Source organism: Colobus angolensis, unplaced genomic scaffold (genome assembly GCF_000951035.1).
Source record: "Colobus angolensis palliatus isolate OR3802 unplaced genomic scaffold, Cang.pa_1.0 Scaffold8, whole genome shotgun sequence".
NCBI classification, from domain to species: Eukaryota; Metazoa; Chordata; class Mammalia; order Primates; family Cercopithecidae; genus Colobus; species Colobus angolensis.
Genome location: NW_012121820.1, coordinates 5,864,579 through 5,878,777, shown reverse-complemented (window position 1 = coordinate 5,878,777; position 14,199 = coordinate 5,864,579). Strand labels below are relative to the sequence as shown.

General features: G+C 40.5%; 1 protein-coding gene across 4 annotated transcripts in view; it reads left to right on the top strand.

Annotated features, from left to right (window-relative positions):
• Nucleotides 1-3,098: 3,098 nt before the first annotated feature.
• Nucleotides 3,099-14,199, top strand: part of NCOA3 (nuclear receptor coactivator 3) — a 75,604-nt gene continuing 64,503 nt past the window's right edge. For all 4 annotated transcript variants that reach the window (XM_011928839.1, XM_011928838.1, XM_011928837.1 and 1 more), the window contains exon 1: nucleotides 3,099-3,177. The gene's annotated coding sequence lies outside the window, so the exon portion shown is untranslated. The remainder of the gene's footprint in view (nucleotides 3,178-14,199) is intronic.

Genomic DNA, 14,199 nt, shown 5'->3' with positions numbered 1-14,199 from the left:
ATTTTGAAACGGAGTCTCTCTCTTCGCCCAGGCTGGAGTGCAGTGGCACAATCTCGGCTCACTGCAAGCTTTGCCTCCGAGGTTTACGCCATTCTTCTGCCTCAGCCTCCTGAGTAGCTGGGACTACAGGCGCCCGCCACCGTGCCTGGCTATCCTAGGTCCATTATGCTACTAGATACTTTCTGACTCAAATTCATTTCCTGGCCGGCCATGGTGGCTCATGCCTGTAATCCCAGCACTTTGGAAGGCTGAGGTGGGCACATTGCATGAGGTCAGGAGTTCGATACCGGCCTGGCCAATGTAGTGAAACCCTGTCTCTACAAAAATTAGCTGGGCATGGTGGCATGCACCTGTAATCCCAGCTACTCGGGAGGCTGAGGTAGGAGAATCGTTTAACCCGGGAGGCAGAGATTGCAGTGAGCCGGGATCATGCCACTGCACTCCAGCCTGTGCAACAGAGTGAAACTCCACCCCCCACCCCCATCTCCCTCAAAAATCTTTTCCTTATCCCACCTCTCTTGTTCCTTAGGTGCTAACCCCACTCCATGACCTTCCTTCCTCTTTCCTAATTAAGGAAAAAACAGAACCATTTTAGAAGTGAAAACTGATTTAAAACAGGGCCAGAAGATCTTAGAAGTTCTTTACAGAAGTTCTGCCTATCTTTTCTCCCTTCATCTTATACGAATTAAATTGGATAACATAAAAATTCAAGTTAAAAAAACATCACATTTGGTCGGGTATGGTGGCTCACACCTGTAATCCCAACACTTTTGGAGGCCGAGGCAGACAGATCACTTGAGCTCAGGAGTTCAAGGCCAGCCTGGGCAACGTGGTGAAACCCTGTCTCTACAAAAAATATAAAAATTAGCTGGGTATGATGGTGTGTGCCTGTAGTCCCAGCTCCTTGGGTATTTGTGTGGGAATATTGTTTGAGCCTTGGAGGTCGAGGCTGAGGTGAGCCATGACCATGCCACCACACTCTAGCCAGCCTGGGCACAGAGTGAGATCCTGTCTAAAAAAGAAAAAGAAGAAAAAAAAGCTACAACTTTGGTGCACAAAATTATTAAAAATATTAATTATATAAAATTACCTTCAGGCTGTGTATGTAAGTAACACAAATGAATTTTATGTTTAGAGTTGGGTTTCTTCCGCTTGATATCTCAGTATGCATATGCAAATATTTTAAAAATCTGAAAAAAAAATCGGAGACACTTATGCTTCCAAGCGTTTTGCATAAGGGATAGTCACCTGGCACTACCTAGAGTTCTCATTTTCCTTTGTGAGCCACATGTAATGTGCCTCCCATTCCTTGCTCACTGATTTTCTCCCCTCTAATTTTAGTTTCAGAAGTACGACAGACCTTTCCATAATGCAGCTAGATTGTGGTTGGCTCTCCCCATACACTGTCTGCAGACTACACTACGTGGAATGGCCATGGCTCTAATATGTATGTTACTTGTAACTTGTGAATGTATCATTTTTCCTTTCCCCCATAACAACAGATCTACCAATTCCAGCATGAAAGCTATAAACTTTAGGCTGTAATTATGGTTGTTATCTTGGTTCGATACCATTAGAATTAGTGGCAATCAGATTGTTGCTTTATTGTTAAATTTGGAAATTCATAAGGTAAAGTGAATGTTCTTACTGGCTCACTTATTTATCGCAGCAGAACCTGCATACCATTTCTTCAAGTGCAAAGCCTGCTGTTTATATGTTCATGTGTTTTATTGCAGATTATTTTGAAGAACGGTTTCTCATTTCCCCATTAATATTTTGTTTTGGTGGTCAAAATGCATCCTTTTATAGAAGGCAAGAAAACATCTGAGCCTTTCCTCTGGCTCTTGCTTGTTTGCTTTATCCATCCCTCCCTCATCTGATAATTTTTGGACTAGGGCATTTAAACATTTGCTTCTGCCAGGGTATTAATGTTGTCTTTATTCTCTGTTGAGCACTCATTTTGGACAAATGAATACCCCCACAAGTTCAGAGTACCCATCTGTTTTGATCACTTTTCAAGATCTGGAACTGGTCTCCACCACCTCCACTTTGCATTATCCATTTTACAGGCTGACAGAGTGTATATTATGTATGCCATGCTTGACTTTTATTTTAATTAATTAATTTATTTATTTTTGAAATGGAGTTTCACTCTTGTTGTCCAGGCTGGAGTGCAATGGCATGGTCTTGGGTCATTGCAACCCCTGCTTCCCTGGTTCAGGCGATTCTCTTGCCTCAGCCTCCTGAGTAGCTGGACTACAGGCGCATGCCATCACACCAAACCAATTTTTTGTATTTTTAGAAGAGATGGGGTTTCACCATGTTGACTGGACTGGTCTCAAACTCCTGACCTCATGTGATCCACCCACCTCGGCCTCCCAAAGTGCTGGGATTACAGGCATGAGCCACTGTGCCTGGCCCTGACTTTTATTTTTAATTTCTTAATTTTTATTTTTTTGTGTGTGGAGATGGTGTCTTGCTATGTTGCTCAGGCTGATCTTGAACTCCTGGCCTCAAGTGGTCCTCCCACCTCAGCCTTTCAAAGTTCTGGGATTATAGGCATGAGCCACTGCGTCTGACCCTATGCTTGACTTTTCAAACAGAAGTAGTGATTTATGGTACAGTAAGACATCTACTCAAATTTCTAGGAAGAGGTGTTGTACTTGATAGCTTTTGTTTGTTCCGTATGTCTAGGGAAGGGAAAAATGGGAAGACCTAATTTTTTTGAGAAAGAGTCTCGCTCTGTCATGCTGGCTGGAGTGCAGTGGCATAGTCTCAGGTCACTGCAACCTCTACCTCCCAGGTTCAGGTGATTCTCCTGCTTCAGCCTCCCGAATAGTTGGGATTACAGGCGCACACCACGTCGCCTGGCTAATTTCTGTATTTTTAGTAGAGTTGGGGTTTTGCCATGTTGGCCAGGCCAGCCTTGAACTCCTGACCTCAAATGGTCTGCCTGCCTTGCCTCCCAAAGTGCTGGGATTACAGGCATGAGCCACCATGCCCGGCCGGAAGACTTAATTTGTGAGTGACTAATCATAATGCTTAAATGAAGAAAAGACAGTAAAATTCAATCCCTCTTCTTTTTTTTTTGTCCTCAGGATCAAAATACTTGCTGGATGGTGGACTCAGAGACCAATAAAAATAAACTGCTTGGACATCCTTTGACGGGTTAGCCAGGTAATTCAGCTTGACTTTGATTTGATCCTTTGTAATTTTTTGTCTTCAACCTTCTGAAGATACTACCCTCCTCTTTAATATATGATTTAATTAAAACTTTATGCTTCAAGTTTTTCTCTTTAATGATTATTAAATGAATGAGCTTAGAGTACTTGAGTGAATACGTATGTATTTATATACACTTGGCCCTTGAATGAGTTTAGAGTACTTGAGTGAATACATATGTATATATATACACTTGGCCCTTGAATGAGTTTAGAGTACTTGAGTGAATACATATGTATATATATACACTTGGCCCTTGAATAACTGAGGACTGGGGACACTGATTCAGTAAAAAAATGTGCAGAACTTTTGACTCCCCCTAAACTTAACTACTAATAGCCTCCTCTTGCCTAGAAGCCTTACTGATAATATAAACAGCTGATTAACACATATTTTGTATGTTATATGTATTATATCCTGTATTCCTATAATAAAGTAAGCTAGAGAAAAGAAAATGTTATTAAGAAAATCATGGCTGAGTGCGGTGGCTCATGTTTATAATCCTAGCACTTTGAGAGGCTAAGGTGGTTAGATCACCTGAGTCTAGGAGTTGGAGAACAGTCTGGGCAATACAGCGAAACCCTATCTCTACAGAAAATGCAAAAGCTGGCCATAGTGGCTTGTGCCTTAGTCCCTGGCACTAGAGAGACTGAGGTGGGAGGACTGCCTGTGCCCATGAGGTTGAGGCTGCACCTGAGCTGTGATTGTGCCACTGCACTCTAGCCTGAGCAACAGAATGAAACCCTGTATCCAAAAAGAAAAAAAAGAAATAGAAAAAAAGAAGAAAATTGTAAGGAGGCTGGGCTTGGTAGCTCACTCATATGCTCACAACTATGATCCCAGCACTTTGGGGGTTGGACACGGGAGGATCACTTGAGGCCAGGAGTTGGAGACCAGCCTGAACAACATAGCAACATCCCCAGTTCTACAAAACTCGCACAGACTTAGCCAGCAAGGTGGTGTGCACTTGTAGTCCTAGCTACCTTAGGAGGCTGAGGTGGGAGATTGCTTGATCTCAGGAATTTGAAGCTGCTGTGAGCTATGATTGCACCACTACACTTCAGCATGAGCAACAGTATGAAACCTTGTCTCTAGAAAATAAGTAAATAAATAAATAATTAAAAATGAAAGTCATGGTCGGACGCGGTAGCGCATGCCTGTAATCCCAGCACTTTGGGAGGCCAAGGTGGGTGGATCACCTGAGGTTAGGAGTTTGAGACCAGCCTGGCCAACATGGTCATTTTTGTAAAAATACAAAAATTAGCCAGGCCTGGTGGCGTGTGCCTGTAATCCCAGCTACTCAAAAAGCTGAGGCAGGAGAATCACTTGAACCCTGGAGGTGGAGGTTGTAGTGAGCTGAGATCATGCCACTGTACTCCAGCCTGGGCAACAGAGCGAGACTTATCCCTAAAAAAAAAAAAAAAAAGTCACAAGGAAGAGAAAATATATATATTATTCATTAAGTGGATCATCATAAAGGTCTTCATTCTTCTTGTGAGGTTGAGTAGGCTTGAGGAGGAGGAGAAAGAAGAGGAAATGTTGGTCCTAATGTCTTAGGCATGGCAGAAGTAGAGAAAAATCTGCATGTAACAGAACAAGTGCAATTCCAATGTGTCATACAAGGGGTGATGGTATTCATATATATGTATATACATACCTATACAAACATAATTTTGGGGGAAGAGAAGAAATTCTCCCTCCTTATGTGTGAATATTTTAATGGCATTTAGTCAAACATCTGAATTAGCCCCAACTTATATTTACTATTTCACCTTGTGAAGACAAATTTCCCCAAATTGCTTGTGCGGCAAATAACATTTCATCTAACCCCTTTCTTAACATTTTATTTTATTTTTTTGAGACAGAGTCTCCCTCTGTCACCCAGGCTGGAGTGCAGTGGTGTGATCTCGGCTTACTGCAGCTTCTGCCTCCTGGGCAATTCTCATGCCTCAGCCTCCCAAGTAGCTGGGATTATAGGCGTGCACTGCTACATCCGGCTAAGTTTTGTATTTTTGGTAGAGATGGGATTTCACCATGTTGGCCAGGCTGAAACTCCTGGCCTCAAGTGATGTGCCTGCCTTGGCCTAAAGTGCTGGGATTATAGGCGTGAGCCACTGCGTCTGGCCCCTTTTCTTAACTTTTAATATTATATCAGAATAGGAAAAATGAGAATAGAAAAAGCTGCCTGGTTGCCGAGAAAGCAATCATGCTTTGCTTAGCTAAATTTCTTTTAGTAATCCCGTCATTTTCTTGGTTAGCTAGGTTTGAAATCTGAGTTGTCTTTGAATCCCACCATACTCTGATACATTTGGTAAGCAGGCTTTATCTGGCTTTCTATTTTCATATGTCCTGTATTTGTTGCACTTTCTGTTCCTAATTTTAGCTTCCGAGGCCAGGACCCCATAATTTCATGAGGGTGTTTGTCCTTGTCTCTACTGCTTCCTTGTCCACTCAAAGTTTTGCTAGAAGATTTTCCTAAATTTATACTTTTAGCCAAGCTTATGTTGTGCTCTAAGTTTTGTGCTACCTTTCCTTGGCTTACAGAAAAAAAAAGTACAAACTCCCTTCTCTGACATTTCCAATGGTAGTTTATCTGAGAATCTATCCAAGTTACCAGCTTTAGGTCTTGTAATTTCCCTATGAAATCCCTCAGTAAATTGTGATATATACCCATTCTTCTGAACATGGCAGAGAACTATCTCCACAGGTTTCTTTTTTGTTGTTGTTGTTGAGACAGAGTCTTGCCTTGTTACCCAGCTTGGAGTGTGGTGGCGCAATCTTGTTTCACTGCAACCTCCACCTCCTGGGTTCAAGTGATTCTCCTGCCTCAGCCTCCCGAGTAGCTGGGATTACAGGCACCCGCCACCATGCCTGGCTAATTTCTGTATTTTTAGTAGAGACAGGGTTTCACCATGTTGGCCAGGCTGGTCTTGAACTCCTGACCTTAGGTGATCTACCCGCCTTGGCCTCCTAAAGTGCTGGGATTATAGGTGTGAACCACTGTGCTCGGCCAATTTTTTTTTTTTTTTAATTCCTTTTATTTGGAAGTATACATTTACAAAAGTTGCAAAAATACAGTGTAAAGAACATCTGGATATCCTTTATCCAGACTGACCCACTTGCTTTATTATTTGTATTTGTGCCGTCCTACTCTCTTTCCTCTTTCTATACACATAAACATAAACACACAATTTTTTTTTAACCGTTTGAGGGTGAGTTACATATGTTTTGCTTCTTTCCCCTAATACTTCTGTTGTATTCCTACAAAAATAGGGTAATTCTTTTATATAACCATGGTACAGTTAATAACTTCATAAATGGACATCGATGAAATCTTTCGCCCATACTCCAGTTTTGTCAGTTGACCTAAGAAAGTCTCTTGTAGCATTTTCTATGCTTCCCGTATAGACTGCAGTCTGGGGTCAGGTTCTGCATTCAGTTATTATTTCTCTTTAGCCTCTTTTTTCCTGGGATATTTTCACAGCCTTTCTTTATCTCTTATGACATTGGCATTTTTGAGAACACAACCCTTCCCTAACCCCCTTACTCTCTTCAATGGAGATGTTCTTCATTTTATGTTGGTCTGAAATTTCCTTGTGATTAGATGAAGATGTTACATATTCTTGGCAGGAATACGACATCGGTAATGTGATACTCTGAGATGGAGTCATATGACGTCCATCTGTCCCTTATTGTGATGTAAATTTTGATCCCTTGGCCAAGGTGTTGCCAGATTTCTCTACTGTATGGTTTTTTCACCCTCTCTTTTGCCAAGCAGTAGACAGCCTGTGGGGAAACAATGTAGATATTCTGATTCTTTTCACAGTTTCTTCTAGAATTCATTGACTCTTGTCTGATCCAGCCTTTTATTGTGATGATTGCAAAATGGTCATTTTTTTCTTTCCAGCATTCCTTTCACATTACCTGTCAGCTCTTGGCTGTGTTCTGTAATCAGTAGCCCTATGTATTGGTTATGGATTCATGAATTCCTATTTTTTGAATGGTTTGTGATTCACTTACCCTGCTTAATTATTTTAGTGCTCAAATTGTCCTAGAAGTTTGGCTAGTGAAGCTCCTGTAAGTGGGCCGCTGTGTCCTTGTGGGGAATAAAAAAGTTTTAGAGACCAGGATCTCTCTTGAGTGCTAGGTATCCTCACTAATTCTGGGCTGTTTTCTCATCTTGGCCTTTTTAGTGGATAGAGCTAGGAAATAATATGCATGCTTATACACATACACATACATATACATACTCATACAGTCATCCCTTCATACCTGAGGGTGACTGGGTCTAAGACCCTTTGTGTGCACCAAAATCTGCTGATGCTCAAGTTCTTTAAACTATAAAGTAGCAATTGTATTTGCACGTAACCCATGTTCAATTTCTTGTATGCTTTAAATCATCTCTAGATTACTTACAAGAATGTAACAGAGAGTAAATACTGTGTAGGTTATTGTTAAACTGTATTGTTTAATTTGTATTTTATTGTATTGTTTTTTAAAATTTATTTTTTGAGTATTTTTGATCTGTGGATGCAGAATCCATGGATACAGAGGGCTGACTGCACACGTGTTCATTGAAACATTGATATACATATTTTAGAAATCATGAGTTTATATCAGTATGTACCTCTTTATTCCATGTCTACAGGGTTCTTTGTACCCCATTTTTTATTTTTATGTCCCTTCTTATTATGTGGTACGTTTACTCATTTGCCTAATCCCCTAATACATCTAAAATAATTTCAGAATTGATTTTTTCATTTCACTACAATAAACAAACTGAAAATGAGTGGAGCATTTGTCTGTAATTCTTCTCCACCTCCCAGACAGAGAGTAAATAGTTAAAATTTAAATTGCTTGGATTAGCCCTCCATACCCCTTCTCCACCCCACTGTTTTTTGTTTTGTTTTGTTTTGTTTTTGAGACAGTCTTGCTCTGTTGCTCAGGCTGGAGTGCAGTGGCGCCATCTTGGCTCACTGCAACCTCTGCCTTCTGGGTTCAAGCGATTCTTCTGCCTCAGCCTCCTGAGTAGCTGTGACTACAGATGTGTGCCACCACACCCAGCTAATTTGTATATCTTTAATAGAGATAGGGTCTCACCAGCCCAGGCTGGTCTCCAACTCCTGATGTCAGGCAATACGCCTGCCTCTGCCTCCCAAGGTGCTGGGATTACAGGAGTGAGCCACCACGCCCGACTTCCACCCCACTTTTACTTCCTACCTTACTTTCTGTATAATCTAGTTAAGGTATTCATTTGAAACAAAATTAAGTTTATTTACTTGTTTGCTTATGCTGCCTCTCATTCTGATTTCTATTTTTGTAATGTATAGAATAATAACATGCTTTCAAAAGTCAGAATTATACAAAAGGCATACATTGCTTTTGTATCTCTTCCATGCCATTTTTCTTCAGTTTTCTTAGGTAACAGACGTAAACGTTTTCTGTCTTATCCTTCCTGTTTCTTTTTTTTAATGATATCTGTATGTTTTATTTATTTTTTATACAAAAGATAGCATACTGTATATACTCTTTTGCACTTTGCTTTTTCCCTTACTTAACTGATATCTCCTGGAAATAATGCCCTGTCATGCCAAAGAGATCTTTCCCATTCATTTTAATTGTAGTAACATTTACAGAACATAAAATATACCTTTTTTTTTAAAGACAGAGTTTGGCTCTTGTCTCTCAGTCTGGAGTACAGTGGTACAATCTCGGCTCACTGCAATCGCTGCCTCCTGGGTTCAAGGAATTCTCCTGCCTCAGCCTCCCAAGTGTCTGGTATTACAGGTGCCCAACACCATGCCTGTATAATTTTTGTATTTTTTTTAGTAGAGACGGTTTTTTACCATGTTGGCCAGGCTGGTTTCAAACTCCTGACCTCAGGTGATCCACCTGCCTTGGCCTCCCAAAGTGTGTGGGTTACAGGTATAAGCCATTGCGCCCAGCCAGAGGACCAACTTTTGATTAGATTATAGATATCCAGTTCCAGAGCTATTTGTAAAAAAGATGTTCCTTTTTTCTTGGTTTGCTTTGGTAACTTGATTAATTGACCATATTTGCCAAAGTCTCCGGCCTCTATTCAGTGCCATCCTTATGCCCATATATGTTGTCTGATTACAGGACTGTATTTATTTATTTGAGACAGAGTCTCGCTCTGTCACTCAGGCTGAAGTGCAGTGGCGCACTGTCAGCTCACTGCAATCTCTGCTTCCCCGGTTCAAGTGATTCTCCTGCCCCGGCCTCCTGAGTAGCTAGGATTACAGGTGCCCGCTACTATGCCCAGCTAATTTTTTTTTCTAAGTAGTGACGGGGTTTTGCCATGTTGTCCAGGTTGGTCTCAAACTCCTGGCTCAGGTGATCACCCTCCTTGACCTCCCAAAGTTCTGGGATTATAGGCATGAGCCACTGCGCCTGACTGACTTGAACTTTTAATGTCTCTTTTATTTGTTCTTTGATCTTGAAACTAGGAAGCAAATACAATACCCTCTCTACCAGATTTTACTTGGAATACTTAAGAATTTGGATGAAGTCATCTCTTGTCCAGGTTCCCTAAATTTACTGAGTCATTGGCTGCCACTAGGTGACCTTCCATCTGTGAAGCTAGTTCCTGTAAACAAAGAACAGGTACCAGGCCCATAGGCATTGACTTCTTGTGTAATATACAATCTTTGTTTTCTTTTAAAAACATTTTTTAATTTATAAGATGTTTATTGACATTTTTTTGTGGAAGTGAGGCATCACTATATTGCCTAGGCTGGTCTTGAACTCCTGGGCTCAAATAATCCCCCTGCGTTGGTTTCCCGAAGTGTTGGTGCTGGGATTACAGGTACGAGCCACTGTGTCCTGCCCTACTGTCTTTGTTATATTGCTGGACTTGTCAAACCATTATAATTATGTGACATTATATCATTATATCCTTCTTAATTATAACACATAGTATATGACCTTGATTGTACAATGATTTGTCCAGTCATTCTGGTAAATTTTATTTACCTTTGTCCTGATGGAATTTGATTAAGCATATGCAAATAACGTTATTAACATGAAAAATAGACTCAATTTTTACTTTATTTTGAGGCGGGGTCTTACTCTCTTGATCGTGGCTCATTGCAATCTTGAATTCCTGGGCTCAAGCAGTCCTGCCTCAGCCTCCTGAGTAGCTAGGACTACAGGCATGCGCCACCACACTCAAATGCCATTTAAAAATTTTCCTACAAAAACATAACATATTAAATTGTGAGCTAGAGGTAGATGAAGAAGAAAGGAAAAGGGCTTCCTCCTATAGCCATCAGAAAACAGAGTATTAAAAAATAACACCAGCCTGGGCAATATAGTGAGACCCCATCTCTACAAAAATAAAAAATAAAAACATTAACTGGGCATGGTGGCACATGCCTGTGGTCCCAGCTGCTGGGGAAGCTGAGGTGGGAGGATCGCTTGACCCTGGGAGGCTGATGCCTCAGTGAACCGTGATTGCACCATCGCACTCCATCCTGGGCAAGCGACCAAGACCCTGCCTCAAAACAAAGCAAAAAACGGCTGGGTATGGTGGCTCACGCCTGTAATCCCAGCACTTTGGGAGGCTGAGGCAGGTGGATCACCTGAGGTCAGGAGTTCAAGACCAGCCTGACCAACATGGTGAAATCCCTCTCTACTAAAAACATAAAAATTAGCCGGGAATGGTGGCGAGTGCCTGTAATCCCAGCTACTTGGGAGGCTGAGGCACAAGAATCACTTGAACCCGGGAGGCAGAGGCTGCAGTGAGTCGAGATCTCACCATTGCACTCCAGCCTGGGAAATAGAGTAAGATTGTGGCTCAAGATAAAAAACAAAAAATCAAAAGAAAAAAACCATAGTCTGAAACAAATCACTGGTTAAATTTCTCTCTCTAGTTCATTTAGTCCTGTGCAGTTAATTCTGTTTTTCTTAGTCTTATTCTGTAGTCACTTTTAAGTTGTCTGCTTAGATGTATAAGATACCCAGACATTTTGTCCTTTGGTATAGTTTTAAAACTTAAAAATGTTAGCTCAGTAATTCATTATCCAGAGTGTTTTGTAAATTATTGGTATTTAAAGGTACTTTGTATAGTCTTTTCCATGAGAATCTTCGACTGTCCTTTGAAGACAAATTATAGCATATGCGTCCTCAAGGGAAGACAGAGAGTAGCAGAAGCCGTCACCCATTTGACAGTAAGACATTTCTGGTACTCTTCCTTCATCTTTATAGATGTGCATTTTCATCTAATGCCCCCTTTCCCTTTGGCCTGAAGGATATAATTTCATTTCCAGAATTGTTTGTCACTAATTGTCTCAACTTTTATTTATCTGAAAATGTCTCTATTTCACTCTATTTTTGAAGGTTTGGTTCACTGGATAGAAAATTCTGGGTTGATGATTTTTTTATTTCAGCAGTTTAAAGATGTTGTTCTGTTGTGTTGTAACCACCCCCCCGCCCCTTTTTTTGAAGAGGTGATTTTTAATCTTGTTCTCAGTATGTGTGGTCTTTTTTTCTTGTGGATGCTTTTAAGATTCTCTTTTTATGTTTGGTTTAAAATAGTTTGACTATGTATTTAGGTCTAGTTTTCTTTGTATTTATCCTGCATGGTATTCTTTGAGCTTCTTGGATTTGTAAATTTGTGTTTTCATCAAATATGGAAAGTTTTGGCCATTCTTCAAGTACTTTTTCTGCTTCAATTTAATTATCCTTCCTCTGGGACTCCAATCATACTTGTTAGACCATTTGACTTTCTTTTTTTTTGGGGTGGAGTTTCGTTCTTGTTCCCCGGGCTGGAGTGCAATGGTGCTCTCTCAGCTCACTGCAACCTCTGTCTCATGGGTTCAAGTGATTCTCCTGCCTCAGCCTCCTGAGTAGCTGGGATTACAGGTGCTTGCCACCACACCCGGCTAATTTTTTTTTGTATTTTTAGTAGAGATGGGGTTTCGCCATGTTGGCCAGGCTGGTCTTGAACCGCTGACCTCAGGTGATCCCCCTGCCTCAGCCTCCCAAAGTGCTCGGATTAGAAGTGTGAGCCACCATGCCCAGCCGACCATTTGATATTTTTATAAGTCCTTAAGGTTCTACCCATTTTTCTTCAGTCTTTTTTCTTTCTCTTCTTCAAATTGGATAATTCTTTTGATATCCCTTCAAGTTCAGTGACTTTCTCTGCCAACTCAATTTCTAAGCACTATTCAACAGTGAAATACTTTTACCTCTTGTTTCATTTCTACAGCCCTGTGTTGGGGTTGATAGAGGCTTCAGAAAATGTAACAGGTTTATTAAAGTTATATACCTAGTTTGTGGCAAAACTGAAATTAGAACCTAACTCGATTATTTACAAACTACAGACCATTTTCTTTCCATAATTCAGTTAACTTTATATTCTAATAAGTTGCTGTCATTTAAAATGTTCATACTGTTACTGGTGTGAGTGGTGGTCCTGGTAGGGGATGCTACTTAATTAACAACATTGTCAAATTGCAGAAAATTGAAGTTCTTCTCATTTAAAAAATGGTTTTCAGTTGAAGATTTTAAGTCAGTAATACCTTGAACTAACTTTTTAGATGACATTCTTCCAGCAGTGAAAGTATGTCTGTGGTTACTCAACAGAAAAATTTAATTCTAATGACAGACTGTTTTTTTGAGACAGAGTTTTGCTCTTGTTGCCCAGGCTGGGGTGCAATGGTATGATCTCCTCTCACTACAACCTCTGCCTCCCAGGTTCAAGCGATTTTCCTGCCTCAGCCTCCCAAGTAGCTGGGTTTACAGGCGCCTGCCACCATGTCCCTGCTAATTTTTTGTGTTTTGTAGAGATGGGGTTTTACCATGTTGGCCAGGCTGGTTTTGACCTCCTGACCTCAGGTGCTCCACCCGCCTTGGCCTCTCAAAGTGCTGGGACTACAGGCATGAGTCACTGCACCCGGCCACCACAGATGTTTTAAAATCAAGACTTTGGAATCCCAGACTGTGGTATCATTCATTGTCTTGGAAATTAACTCTTTGGAGTACCTCCTCTTGAGTTGATGGATTTAACTTCATGGAAAATTTTAAAACCAGTTTTTGTGTCATGTTAGTTAAAATAAGAACATTACAAAGTTTGGTGAAGGAATGAAAGCATTACTAAGCCAGGATAATTATCAAGTGCCTTTATATAAACATTTTCCTAAAATTCTAATTTCTAAAGTTCTGTTATAACCTTATTAGAGAATTAGTATGGAAAAAGAATTACTGGCATAAGAATGACATTGTTAGTTGTAATAACTGTATTTATATTTCTCCTTCAGTTTATTTTGAAATTAAATTTCTAAAGTTTAAAGGTAAACATTTTGATTATAAATTCTGCATTCATGCCTTCTAATTAAAATATGAACCAAATTCATAGAAATCTTATAAAGCAATGATTGCTTAAAAACCAAACAACTTAAGTGAATTGTTTTTAGGTTTGTATTGTCTTATGTATAAAAATCAACATTTGTTAATTTTGCCTTGGATATAACACCTCTCATATTTAAAGCCAGAAAACACATGTTGCCAGATGGGAACTAGAAAGAGTAGTAGTCTTATCTTGGCATCATTTCCCTCATAATGACCAGTTCACTTGTTTTACACATAATCTCAGGTTCTTTCCAACTTTAGTTTTCTACGATTGATGTATTAGATTCTACATTACAGAACCTTTTAGTTATCTGCTAACTGCTACTACACCACTCAAGATGCATGATAACCAGTCAGATTAGAAGATGAAAGTCTTGGCTGGGTGCAGTGGCTCATGCCTGTAATCCTAGCACTTTGGGAAGCCTAGGTGGGCAGATCGCTTGAAGTCAGGAGTTTGAAACCAGCTTGGCTAACATGGTGAGACCCCGTCTCTACTAAAAATACAAAAAAATTAGCCTGGAGTGTTGGAAGGCACCTGTAATCCCAGCTACTCAGGAGGCTGAGGCAGGAGAATCGCTTGAACCTGGGAGGCGGAGTTTGCAGTGA